Source organism: Nomascus leucogenys, chromosome 6, assembly GCF_006542625.1.
Source record: "Nomascus leucogenys isolate Asia chromosome 6, Asia_NLE_v1, whole genome shotgun sequence".
NCBI lineage: Eukaryota > Metazoa > Chordata > Mammalia > Primates > Hylobatidae > Nomascus > Nomascus leucogenys.
In genome coordinates, this window is record NC_044386.1 from 33,324,600 (window position 1) to 33,337,998 (window position 13,399).

Here is a 13,399-nt window from a genome sequence, read left to right on the forward strand (position 1 = left end):
ATATATATATTGCATATATGTAGCTTGTTTTACATACGTATTTACATATAATATATATTTATATTATATGTATATATGTTTGTATTATATATGAAACAAACTACAAATAATAAACAAATTTAACTGCCTGGGTTTCCTTCACTTCAGAATATTGTGATCCCCTTACAAGGGACCCTCCCCGACTATTGAAAGTACTTAAAAATTAATATTACCTGAGCCCCTACCAATCAGAACAGAAGCCCAATTAATCAGAATCACTGCCAACAGTACATACAAGGGTACCTGGTGTACTACACAGCTGGGTCCTGCTACCCATGAAGCCTATTTTCCCCTGGAGCAGCCCGTGAGATTCTAGGACCAAGATGACTTACCACCTACGTCGGTCTATGGTTTTGCCTGCCAAACACAAGGGTGGTGTTCGTACAGCACTGTGGCTTCTGATGGGAGGAAGGAACTCTGCTCAGAGCCCTATCATTCTGAGGACCACCTTATGTAGGGAGTTCCTTGGTTTCCCCCTGGCTCCAGCATCCTGGATTTTATGTAATCATTGCATTTTCTCTCATGAATTGGCTCATATAACATGCTTTGTAGATTACTGCTGAGTTTACCTATTTGGGAGGCCAACCTGCAGAAGAATGTCCCAATTGCAGGCTTGGGATCAACTGTGCCCCTGGGGCATTGGCTCCTGCTCTTCTTCTTGAAAGGCCTTCCCCATGCAGCCCTGAATTTTGAAGTCCCACCCATCCTTTAAAATCCAATTCAAGTGTTTCCTGAAAACAGTTCAGCTCCATCATTCGAATGTGTGTCTTCTTCTTCTTGGCTGCTTATTGCTATTTATATCATACCATCACATTCTGCAGACAGTTGCATTCCAGCTATAATTATATTTGTTTTTCCCTGCCATAAGACTGCATATTTTGTGATCTTGGCTATTTATCTTTGTGGTCCCATGGCATAGCTTAGCAAGGTGCTCAGTACACAGTAGGATCTCAATAAATATTTTTTTAAATAGACTCGATTGTTTCGTTCAGTCCTCATTCTTAGCATAACTAGATACCGTAGGGCATAAAAGGATAGGGGAAGTGCTGAAAATTGCTTACTTGACAAGTTGGGGTTTTTTGTTTGTTTGTTTTTGCTTTTGCTTTTTAAGAGGCTTTCAATATGGACAGCACAGCAGGATGGTGAAGACCTCAGTCATCTCTGGCCTTGACACAACCCGGATCTGCACTGAAATTACTATTATCTTGGGCAAGCTATTTGACCTCTCTAAACTTCAGTTTTCTCAACTGTAAAATAAGCATGAGAATAATAATGCCTACCTTATGAACTAGTTAGCACAGTGGCTGGCAGTAAACATTCAATCATTATCATTTTTAATAGTTTTTATCAGAATGACTGTCTCTATCATCCATCTCTGTTTACACATGGCCAGAAAGCTTTGACAATAGCAGCTGAAAACAGGGGCACTTTGAACCAAGTCTCAGACCATTTCCACTCCCAAGCTGCTATTTGCTTGGAAGGAGGGAAATTAAAAAGCCATTAATGAAACCTCAGTGAGCCTTCATTTCCCACTGGGGAAGCTGGCTGAATAATTGTGAAAGTTTTGTTCAAGTCTATTCTTTGGTTCAAAAATAAACATTCTCATTTCTAAGCTAACACAAATACTAGGAGCCATGGGGCACATTTTTAAATTTACTATTTGCTACAATACATGAGTGTTCTTAAAATATAATTCTAAAAAATCTGTCCAATTATCTCATTTTAGTCTCAATAACAGAATGATAGTTAAGCTTAAATATTATGAAAGAAAGTTTTCCAACATGAAGAAACTACAAGGAACACTGAGATAGCAAAGGGACATGGAAAATTTACAATTTATGAAGCTAACTTTTTAGTTAGACTGCAAATACCATAAAACCTTGCAAAAGTTCAGGAAGCAGAGACTTAACAACTGGAAATTGCTTATCAGTTGTGCTGGAAATTTCCACTGCTTCTTTTGCTGTGGAAGGGGCTGTACAGTGGGGAAGTACTGTCTCCACGTGTGTGTGTGTGTGTGTGTGTGTGCTGCCTCTTCAGCAACCCTTTGCAATGCCGTATCATGTTCTGTTTTCCTTCCAGCTTCCTCTGTCTTCCAGCATTTCCTGGAGTCACCAGAGGGCCCTTGCCTGGCTTGTTTTCCATATGATCAATGCTCTGTGGTATATGTCTCTACTCCCACTATCTATTAATACCTCCGTTGCAGATGCATTATTAATACTTATTAATGAAATCGTGTTTAGAAAAGCATAATAAGATATATATTGGCTTGTATCAACAAAGGAAATATTAATCCAAGTCAGTTGACAGTTTATGAAGAATGATAGTTCAAACCCTTAGGAACCCAGGATAGCACTTGAACCGAAGCCCTTTTTTAAATTACAGATGATGAAATTGAAGCACAGAGAAAAGAAGCAATGTTCCCAAGGTCACATAGCTAATTAGAAAGTCTGGCTTTAGGACTGGAAATGTATGGTCAACCACATAAAGAATAGAGTGGTGGCTGGGCGGGGGCTCACGCCTGTAATCCCAGCACTTTGGGAGGCCAAGGCAGGCGGATCACGAGGTCAAGAGATAGAGACCATCCTGGCCATCATGGTGAAACCCCATCTCTACTAAAAATACAAAAATTAGCTGGGTGTGGTGGCACGCTCCTGTAGTCCCAGCTACTCAGAAGGCTAAGGCAGGAGAATCACTTGAGCCAGGGAGGCAGAGGTTGCAGTGAGCCAGTATTGCACCACTGCACTGCAGCCTGGCGACAGAGACTCCTTCTCAAAAAAAAAAAAAAAAAAAAAAAAGCACAGTGATTACCTACTATAGTCATGGCCTGCAAATTAATAAACAGCATGGTTCTTTTCCTTAGGGAGTCATGTTTGGGAAACAAAAATATCAATATGGCATATTTAAATTCTATTTGGGAAGCAGCACCACTAAGACAAACATTGCAGAACTTAAATACCAATATAAGTGTGGACAAAAAAAATAGACACGCCTCCATAAGTGTCTACCTTTTCTCTAGGAGCATGCAGACCAGGGGGAAGACTACAGCTAAATCACAGGTGGCTGTGGGTGTGGTCGAGAATAGGAAAATGGCGCACCCTGGAACTGCAAGGGGCCAGTCTGTCTAGGGCTAATATGAGGGCCAGTCTCAGGGAGAGCTGTGGAGTAGAAGTTTGGCTAAAGGGGAAAGAATGGAAAAGAGGCAGGAAGGTACCTGCCTGACCTGCTGGGGCTGCTGTCTTGGTCTTTGGGGAATTGATTGAAGTGTCAGGAAATGTTCTGCTTTCCTCTCTGGGCAATTCCTACATGAAACAACTTCTGGAGCTCTTCATGTTCCTCTGGGAACATAGTTCCCTGCGGTTGGTGGGGAGGCTACAGGCTTTCCTGGTCGGAGGTACCTCCCAGGGCCAATCTCACAAAGGCACAGCGAGGGACCTCGCTGGAAGCACATTCAGAATCATTCTTCCAGGTTGAGGGGCGTGTCGCAGTTGGCAGGCTGGCTCTGCACAGGGATGGCCCTGGGTTAGTGCTGCAGATTCTGTCTGCCATCAGCTTTAAGCTTTCCTCCAAATCAAGTCGGGATTATCAGCTGTGTGACAGGAAATGGCTGTGGTCTGCAAGCGTAAGTGGATCTGCACATCAAACTTTTCCAAACCTTCCCAGACCTCCCCTCACCACCGAAGGAAAAGAATATTCACCCACCAGCAGCAACAGTAGCAGCAGCCCCCAGACACCTGAAATTCTCCCCCATGATAAAGTAATTTCCTGGGATTAAGTTTATCTCATATTTCCAGAGGGAAAAACTGAAGCTCAGAAAGGGTAGGCAGCTCATTGAAAGAATCGGCATTTGGATCTGGATTTTCAACATGGATGCCAGTGTTTTGTTTTGTTTTGTTTTTTCTATTCATCAGCACAGCTCCTGTTGCTTCAGTGTGAATTTATCAGGCCAGCTCTTGTGCGTGAGGAGAGGCAAAAAGGGGGCAGACTGTGGATGGGCAGCGCAGGGACACTTAGAAGTGCAGGAGAAGCATCATTTCAGCCTAAGCTACAGCTAGCCAGAGCAAAATTAAAAATTCATTAGTGTTTGCCTCCTGCTATCCTGTTTTCCTCTGGAGGGATTGGGTTGTATCCCCCTCAGGGATATTTCTGAAGGAAGTTGGATAGTTGGATAGCTTGGGCTATCCCAAAGTCTCTAAAAAGACTTTCCTTAGCACCAATGGCCTAATGAGGTTTTTACAAAGGCCACATTTGACCAAGAGGTGGATGAATACGGCATATACAAGATTCTTTCTGTCAGTGACAGAAACCCAAATCAAACCAAAATAAGCAAAAAATAAATGTATTGGTTCACTCAACTGGAAAGAACGGGGACCTCAAGAGTGACTGGACTCAGAAATTTAGAGGATGCTTTCAGATCTCTGTCCATTTCAATGCCCTGCTTCTGTCTGGATTGGCCTCATTCTCTCCTACTAAATACAAGCTCCTGCAGACAGCTGCAGGCCTACATTATTTCAGTTAGTGACCCTGGAGGAAGCAGAGAGCGGCCATCTTCCAGTGTCATACTGAAAATTTCAGGGGAGGGCTCTGAATAGCTCTGTTTTAGTCAGATATCCAGCCTCTGAACCAAGCACCGCAGCAAGTTTCATGAAATACTCAAATTGGCCAGACTGGGATGTGTATTTGCTTATGTGGATGCGGGTAGTCAAGTTCCCAGCAGAAAATAGATGGCTCGCTCAGACTAAGGAACTTCAAAATCATTCAATGACAGGACCACTCAGGTCTGCCAGCGTCCAAGGAAGCCAGCCAAGGGAGTGCATACTCTCAAGGCTGGAAAGCTCTTACCATCCTGAAGCCTGAGGGTCAAGGGGAAGGGGAAGTTCCTGGAATGAGGAGAGGTAGCCATATGGAAAGCCTCCCTGACAGACAGATGCTGTGGCCTTCAATAGAAAAGCGCAGCCAACTGTCCCCAAGCTGGCAGAGAAATCACTAGAAGAAAAAATATCTCTACCTCCCTCTTCTTCCTTCCTCCAGTCTCCTGCCAAAGGCTTTCAATGCTCAAACCCAAAGGGAAGCCAGAGAGAATGGGACCCCTTGATGCATCCATGCCAGCCAGGAAGGTGGAGAGAGGACCTGGAAGGGCAGTTAGAATATATTCAATAGGGTACTATGATTGACATCCCCAGCATGAATATAGAATCTTGAAGAGAAGACTTACAAAGGAAAAGCAGGTTGCTCCTACCATAAAAAGGGAGAAAAGTGCTGAGCGGTTCAACATAACAAACACCCATTACAAATTATAGGGAAGGAGCCGGTGCCCAGGGCCTGAGCATGATAATTTTACAACCAGATGAAGGCTCTGAGATCAAAAGACATCACCGCCAGGCAGAAGTCCATAGGACTGGAAGACCTGACTCTGTCACCAATGCTCTGCCCATCAGAGCCCACTCTAATCTCTCTCTCCTCTCAGTACCCACCCACTCACAGTAGAAGCCCTCTGGGCACTGCCATTTGTGCCACTGCATTGCTTGATCTCTGTTTTTACATAGGCCTTAATTCCTCAACTAGGTTTAACACTGGCATCCAGCCTAGGGATTCATACCAAACAGATGTTTCATAAATTTTGGCAATAAAACACTGCTGACTCTAGGCAGAGAACAAGTGTGACTTTTTTCAGTTCTTTGAGCTCTATGTCTCCTTTTTTTTTTTTTTTTTTAACTCTCATTAAATAACTATTGCAAGATAGAGGATAAAATGGGTCTGGTTTGGGGGCTGGTGAAATGGTGCAATTAAAAATTTTTAAAGGCCAGGCACGGTGGCTCACGCATGTAATCCCAGCACTCTGGGGGGCTGAGGCAGGTGGATCACCTGAGGTCAGGAGTTTGAGACCAGCCTCGCCAACATGGCAAAGCCCTGTCTCTACTAAAAATACAAAAATTAGCCGAGCGTGGTGACACATGCCTGTAGTTCCAGCTACGCGGGAAGCTGAGGCAGGAGAATCGCTTGAACCTGGGAGGCGGAGGTTGCAGTGAGCTGAGCTCATGCCAGTGCACACCAGCCTGGGTGATAGAGGGAGACTCTGTCTCAAAAAATAATAATAATGATAAAAATTTTAAAAATAAAAATCAGTGGCATGGACATTGGGAGACCAAGGCAATGGCCCAGCCCCAGTAAACTGTGTGGCTCACGAGGCCTGTCATTCACTCTCTCTGGGTCTTGGATTCTCTTCCCTACTAATTGAGATGCTTCAGTGGCTTATCAGCTTCGGTGCTATTGATAATCTGGGCTGCATAATTCTTTAATGGGGGCAGGAGCTGCCTGTGCATTGTAAGGTGCTTAGCCACATTCCTGGCCTCTACCCACTAGATGCCAGCAGCAACCTCCACCTCCACCCGACCAAGTATGACAAACAGAAACGTCTCCAGAGATTGCCAAAAATGCCCTGGGGACAAAATTATACCTCCCTCTCCTCTTGAAAACCACTGGGCCAGATGGCTTCTGACCAGTTGAAATAAAGGCTTGGTTTCACGTTTTCGAGATTGAAAATAACAAAGACAAATATAGGATGGAAATTTACTTTTCTCTTATATCAAAGTTAGTGATGATAAGGCAGCTCTTCTCTGTCAAGTTATTAAGGACCCAGACCTCTTTTATCTTGTTGTTTTGCCATCCACAGGGTTTTCTCTAGGCTGTCCAAGTTGGTCTGCCACTGCATCCAATCAACAGGATGGAAGAAAGGGGAGAGGGATGAGTAGGTTCGTGTAATCACTCTCATCTCGTTGGCTAGAATTTAGTCACATGGCCATAGCTAGCTACAAAGGAGACTGGGAAAGATAGTCTTTCTAATGGGCTGCATGAGCCCAGCTTAATTCATTTAAAATCACAACTTGGACTATTCTTTACCTACTTATTTTTTTTTTTTTTTGGTTGGTTGGTTGGTGGGGGAAAATGTTTGGGAAATGTGTCCTCAGCGAACTTGGGGAGGTGGGAATTCAGTTCTCTCCATGCTCTTTATTTCCTTCCCTTCCTCTAACCATCAGAGCCTCCAAGGCCCGGCTGTCTGTGTCATAGACAGAATTCCAGCCGCCTGACAGATCTGTCCAAAAAGCTCAGAGCTGGTTGACTTCATACTGAGGAAAAATTTTGAAGGTCAGCTCTCAGTTTTTTAGTAGTTATAGAAAGAACCGCATTCTGCTGAGGGCTCTGGGAGTGAGCCTGAAGCCATGTTTAAAGAGGCTTGTGTGAAAAGAGAGATGTAAGAGATTTGAAGATCAAAGTGAGCCCTGAAGAGTCAGATTCTGCCCAGAATTGGATGACTTCTGATAGCAATGGTGGGGGCATCTAGATGCAAGGGGAGAATTGAAACTTTTTGCATCTCTTAGTGTGGCATCATTAGCTTTGCCTCTAAAATTGCTCATTTATTAATGTACTTGATACATAATTTTATTAATAAACTAACGAATTCAATTGTTTTCTCTTCTAGATTGGAGTGTTATATATGTTAGACTGTTTCTCCTCTGCTAGCTGATAACAGCACGGCAGAGATAAGGTTTAAAATCTCCAGTACTCTGTATTTAATAGTAGAGTTTCCTCAGTATCCCCAGGAAATTGGTTCCAGGACTTTCTGTGGATACCCATATCCAAAGATGCTCAAGTCTCTGATATAAAATGGCATAGTATTTGCATACAACCTACGCACATTCTCTTGTACAGTTTAAATCATCTCTAGATTACTTATAATACCTAATACAATGTAAATACCATGTAAATAGTTGTTACACTGTATTGTTTAGAAAATAATGACAAGGAAAAAAGTCTGTCCGTGTTCAGGACAGATGCAATTTTTTCCAATATTTTTGATTCACGCTTGGGTGAATCCGCAGATGTGGAAGGCCACCTGTACTTATTACAAGTGTAGTTCATTATACAGTATATATAATTACCTACTTATACAACATATAATTATCCACTGCAACATATAGTTATCGATTATAATATATAATTACATAATTAATGTGTTTTTCCTGCAGATAAGATGTAAAAGAAAAAAAAAACATAAACTGTAGGAAACCAAGAACACTCAATATAGAAAAAAGAGTGCTAAATTGAACTATGCTTGATTCCTAACTCAAGAAAGCTGGGACAGGTGAGATTGTGTTTTTCTCTGTTACACAACAAAATCGGCTTCTAAGTTAGAGTTTATTAATTCTCAAGCATTTAATTTCATGTGTTTTCAGTAAACTATTGGCTATAAGTACTATAATTTTAAAATTTTTTATTGTGAAGTGTCATACGCATGCAGAAAAGTACACTAGTATATATATATATATGAATTATCACAAATGAAAAATATAAACAAATTACTATAAAGTGAACACTTATCTGTCCATCCACACTGGATAAGAAATAAAACACTACCACTGCCCAAAGCCCCCCATGCCCTTTCCCAATTACCACTCTAGTCCTTCCTCAAAAGATAAACACTGTGCTTACTTAACAGTATAATTTCATTTGGCATATTTTTTAACTTTGTATAAGTAGAATCATACCTTCTTCTCCTCCTTCTCCTTCTCCTTCTCCTTCTCCTTCTTCTTTTTTTTTTTTTTTCTGAGACGGAATCTCACTCTGTCACCCAGGCTGGAGTACAGTGGCGTGGTCTTGGTTCACTGCAACCTCCGCCTCCCGGGTTCAAGCGATTCTCCTGCCACAGCTTCCTGAGTAGCTGTGACTTCAGCCTCCCACACCCCAATCATGCCTGGCTAACTTTTTTGTATTTTTAGTAGAGACAGAGTTTCACCATGTTGGCCAGGCTGGTCTCGAACTCCTGACCTCGAGTGATCCGCCCACCTTGGCCTCCCAAAGTTCTGAGATTACAGACGTGAACCACCGTGCCCGGCCAAATCATACATTTTCTTAAAGCATTCTTAGAAGAAAAAATTGGGTGCTTGTGTTTACCACTGAGTCAGTAAGATGAGATATTTGAAATAGGGACTGCCTTGAAATTTAGAACATACAGTAAGTGAAATTTTGTCTCTTTATAAAAAAAGTCTATCTTTAGATAGATTTATAGATGATAGAAAAAAGAGCAAGACTGTGACTGCCCAGTTTAAGCGATCTAGAAGCTTTTCCTAGGAGCCAGCAACTTGTCCCCAAATAAAATAGTTATGTTCTCTTTGACAAGAACCCAGAAAGTTTCCACAGCCAATCACACACTAACAGATGGGATTTAGTGACTGGGGGAAAAAAGCATGCAAATAAAACTTCAAAGAGACAGAAAGATTGAAGAAGGAGAAAGATAAGATTTTGCCTTCTTATTTATTTTAGAAGTGGTTGTTAAATAGAGCTACTCATAATAAATTTGTCTTTTTGTTTTCTTTATAGATCAAGATAACTACTTGAGGCTGGGCAAGGTGACTCATGCCTGTAATTCCAGCACTTTGGGAGGCCGAGGGAAGCAGATCACTTGAGGTCAGGAGTTCAAGACCAGCATGGCCAACATGGTGAAATCCTGTCTGTACTAAAAATATAAAAATTAGCCAGGCTTGGTGTCTCATGCCTGTAATCCCAGCTACTCGGGAGGCTGAGGCAGAGAAGCTCTTGAATCCAGGAGGCTGAGGTTGCAATGAGCAGAGATCGAGCCACTGCATTCTAGCCTGGGCAACAGAGGGAGACTCCTTCTCAAAAACAAAAAAAAGGAAAAAAAAAAAAGATAACTACTTGAACCAGGAAAGGGAGGAAGAAAATGGAAAATTAAAGAGTTAGAGTCTATATTAATCAGTTTTTGCTGTGCTTTGTTGTGTAACAACCAACCTCCAAACATCAATAGCCTAAAGCAATAAAAGCTTTTTCCTTACTTATATTACTTCAGCTGCAGTGAGCTGCCATTATGTTGCATATGTCTTTTTCTTCCATAACACAAGCTTAAGAAGCAGTTTGATCTGGGATATATCATTCCTAAGGCAGAGGAAAAAGAAAAAGAGATGGCAGAGCTACTCAGTGACTATTAAAACTTCTGCTTGGGCCTGACATATGTCACTTGCTGCTTAGATTTCATTAACAAAGCAAGTCACTTGGCCAAGCTTGACATTAGTTGACATTAGTCCTTTCTAGAGTCAGCAGATCATTGGAACCACAGTGCAGACCGTTACAGGGCTCATTTTCAAATGAAGATCAGTCAGAAATTATAATACAAAAATCAGGGGCAAAGGGAAGTAGTTCCCCAAAATTCAACGTGCATAATCAGAATCTACCGATTTGTAGATTACCCATTCATGTAAGAAAATCCACTAAATAATTCATAATATATGCCTTAGATATGTTAGAAGCCCATATCGTTCATAAAAGAACAGTGACTTCTTTAGGAAGCATCTTTCACTCCACGCACTGGATTTCCAGTAAGTTCTTTTGTTTTCTGGAAGAGTGTGAAGAATTCTCAGATGAAAGGAAGAGCCATAGCCTAATCCCTGCTTTGTACCCAGAAGCCTCTGCTTATAGCCTGGATTTTCAGTATTTCTTCTCTTCTATAATCCTCCTCTGTATGGACTCCTACGAGGATAAAAATTATCTATGTTCAGCCATAAGTTTTATGTGATGTATTTTCAGAAATTTCACAATGTCTATCCTTGCTGACAACATAAATCCTTTCTTCATATTGAAAAGACCAGAAAACAATTCTGTTTCTTTAGACGGTTCTTTGCTATAAAACTTCTTCATTTAAACAGCACTTTCTTAGCCCTTGTAGAATTTGTTTTGTTGAAGTGCTTTGTCTGTCTTTGAAATAAGCATTTTTTCATCTAATTTTGAATGATTCCGGCTGCTGGATTATCTAACTTGAAACTGAGTCAGGAGACTCGTTGGTTTGGGGGGGATTAGAGAAGGAAGTAGATTTTAGTTTTCCAAAATGCAAGTCTGACATCTTCTGGAAAGCATGTGACTATTACACCCACAAGTTAGTTCCCTTGGTCCACTCTTCAGAAGGCCAGGGGTACATGAAGTTAGATGGGCAAAATCTTGCATTTTTATTTGTATAAACTGCTATTTAATATTTAGGATTTTCTTCAGTTATGAATATGGACAACTAACCATAGTAGCATTATTAGTAATGTTGTCAACAGCAGAAATTATAGATTTTAAAAATCACATGAAAGTTATTGCAGATATCAAAAAGTATTGTTTACACTCACCATTACTTGGAAATTCTGATAGACCTGTCATTAGATCTCGTTATTTAATGAGTTAGTATATAACACGTGGATTAGTATTTCACATATTTGCTATTTTAACCTTATGACTTTTGAATATTTCAGTATAATTGGTTTTCTTTGAAAATCTATGTGTATTATTAATATTTTGCAGATTTAAAGAATATTTTGAGAAGTTGTCTATAGTTTACAACCAAACAGCTATGGGTTTATGGTACAAAAAAGATTAAGAATGCTTGTTCTAGGCGCATTCTAAAAGGGATAGAGGAGGACAAAAGAATATATAGAACTACATCTCTCTTTCACTAAAATAATGATTTTTAGTTCTTGTGTATAGAGTTAAATGGCAAGAGTATTTTAATATAAAATAATGTTTTGATATTATATTAATCATTAATGTACAAAGCTTGTCTTTCCTTTTTCTTCTCATGAAAATGGACCCCAAAACTCTGTCAAGGGAACTACCCCATTTTCCTTCAGTCCCCTCCCTCTACCCCCCACCACAAAGTGGAGCTTTTAAAAAATGTCTTTTTTAAACTATGAAGTTCATTTTTAATTTTTATATCAGGTAATACTTCCTGGACACTGAATTGCAATTGACAAAGGGAATAAGAAAAGACTAGCAAATTTCCCATCATTCATTAAAATGCTTCTACATTAGGAACAGCAGAAACACACCTGAGCTCTATGGTGTTCCTGGGCAAGCAAGGGGGCTACTGTTGAGCACAGTCTGTGTGTGGAACTGCTTATTTTAACAAGATGGACTGGAGAGTCACCTCCAAGTGTGTAGCATATGCTCTGAGAGAGCACAAGATCATCCAGCAGGAAGCAGAAAGAAAAAATTGGAACTTCTGTTTCTGTTTACCTAAAATTTGAAAACCAACCAACTTTACCAGTATTTCTCACATATTCTGTCTGTACTTCAGCAGGTCAGGATCCTATGAGAGGCATGAGGTGTCCTCCGGGAGGTGTGGAACTTCCACAAAGCAGTGGGGTTGGCAGCCACCCTTCATTCTTCCTCTGCTTTGGAGCTGCTGAGACATTTGCAGTTTTGTGTGCCCAGTTAAGTGACTCCACAAATGCATTATCTTGTTTTAACTAAGCTTGTCTTCACAAAGTGGAGTTCCACATGGAACTGTGGGTTGAAGATAATATTTGCAATAATGCGATCTCATAAACTTACCAAAATACGATGGCAGAGGTTCATTTACTCCTAATGTGACCCTTTCAGAAAGAATACAAAGAAAAAAATGACCAACTCATCACATCTAATAATTAATTGAATGTCCTAAAATAGAAATAATCAAGATGATTTAATATATGGATTGATAAACGTTGTTGCTAATGATGACCTTGCCTGTAGTGCATATTGTGCCTTGAGAAGTTAGTTAATAGTAGCCATACATATAAAGAACTTGTATATATATGTAAGTTCAAAGATTATTTACTAAGAAAAATAGGTTATCAAAGGAGTTTGAATAGTACTATTATAAAGCTCCAAGAATAAAGTTTTTGAACCAAACCATGAATAAAAAAGTTCTCTTGTGAGTTCAGAATCATTAGAAGAGGGAGTGCCATGTTGGCCAAAGTGAGTTTTGCTGGCCCAGGATTTTAAATCTAACAATAATGTGGAACAGCAAGAAGACATTGTTGGTTGAAATGAACATTAGGGTATTGTGACTGAGTGTATTTATCCATCTCTGCCTGTCTCCCTAGTTAGACTGTGGACCTCATGCAGCCAAGAATTGTGTCTATTAGTCCCACATTCCAAGCTGTTGCCTGGAATCAGTAGGTGCTCAGAAAACATTTGCTGGGCTTATGGATTCAAAGAAACAAATAACTAAGGGGAATTTGACTTTTGGCTTATAGCACAACTTCTCTTTGCCCTTTAGCATTTCCCAGTGATGGGAAGTTATTCCAAGTTGGAAAGCAGAATTCAAATGACAGCATCAAGAGCCTGAGTTGACAGAAAACATCAGCTCCCAGAGAGCTGGAAGTCCCTCCCCACCCTGGGCCTCCGATAGCCTTTCCACATTGCGCTATATTACACCAACTACAATTTCATGCCATATTTGTGTTGCTAGTTGTCTCCCACTGTTATTTGGGGAGCTCCTGGTGGGGAGACACAGTGTCTTACTCATCCTTATTTTCCTGATGGCTAGAAC